Consider the following 1,391-nt stretch of genomic DNA (forward strand, 5'->3'; position numbering starts at 1 on the left):
TTGTTCCTTTACTGGTTTTACCTTTTCTTCCTTATTTCAAATTTAAAAAAATTATTAGTGTTTTGAAATAAATGTTCGTAATTTTAAAGATTTCAAAAATTGTTCACTTTCTTCTATGGACTGTTCGCAATTCAAACATTGTTCGCTTTTACAAAAATGTTCATGAACTGAATAATTGTTCAGATTACAAAAAATCAAACATTTCAAAAATCGTTCCAGTTTTCAAAAATTTGTCCAGAATTCCAAATATTCTACAAGTTTATGTATTTTGTCCGAAAAAAGTCCGCCTATTCAAAAAAAAAACTGAAGGGTCAAAAATTGTTCAGTTTGAATTTGTGAGAAAAGTTTAAAACGTTGCATTTTTTGACATTCTATTTTGTTTTTAAATCAGGAACATTTTCTATGAATAACGAAATTTGTTTCACAAACACGATCATTTGTTGAGAAAACCCAGTCATTTAAAAAAAATCTGCATACTTTTTAAAATTAGCGAAGAAAACTTAAAAACCGCAAATAATTTATATATTTTTTAGTTGCGATTTTTTTCCTTAAATTTATCAAAAAAGTTAAAATTAATTCAGAACAATTTTTGAATCTACGAACGGAGTTTCACAAAGAGAACATTTTTTTGTAATTATGAACAGATATTTTGAATGCAAGAGCATTTTTTTCGAAATTGTTGAACAATTTCAGAAACACGATCTTGTTTTTAATTCAGAACAAATTTTGAAAATAAGGAATGTTTAATGTCAAACCGTACTTGAATTTTTCGAACAAATCTGTAATGTAAAATAAAGTCGAATTTTTAAAAGGAGAAAAAGGGGAAAAGTAAGAGGAAATAGAAAAGACCAATAAATAAAAAGGAACGGGAGAAAGGAAAAGGGGAAAAAATAGTGAAAAATAAAGGAAATTAAACAGGGAGAGACGGGTTGAGAGAACCTTTTAGAAAGTTTCCGAAAGCAGAAAAACCGGACCGGAACGTGCTAGAAGGTTCCAGAACAGAAGTAAACAGATCAGGGAACCGCACCGGGGCAGTGCCGCTCGGTCGCGCGATCCCTGTGCGTTTCCTCGACGTTTTGACGGAACGAGCGTCTAATAGGAGTTTCCGGATGGAGCAGCCCCATGGAAGAGGAATATCCCGTTACGCCGCGAGCATTTCTCCCTGCTGGCCCACAGGAAGGATCTCGCAACCCGCACGCACGCACGCGACGACGACCGTAGAGGCTAATCTGCAGTGCACACAGCCAGGAGAGCCTCGTCTCCTCCGTTGGCAGCGGCAGCAGCAAGAGAAGAGGCGGCCGGCCCTCCCAGCCCCCAAAGAGCGAGTGTGAGAAGCAGAGCTCCTACTCCTCTCCTCACAAACCCTCTCCCCCCTCCAAACCCCCCCTCCC

The sequence above is a fragment of the Triticum dicoccoides genome, chromosome 2B (genome assembly GCF_002162155.2).
Source record: "Triticum dicoccoides isolate Atlit2015 ecotype Zavitan chromosome 2B, WEW_v2.0, whole genome shotgun sequence".
NCBI classification, from domain to species: Eukaryota; Viridiplantae; Streptophyta; class Magnoliopsida; order Poales; family Poaceae; genus Triticum; species Triticum dicoccoides.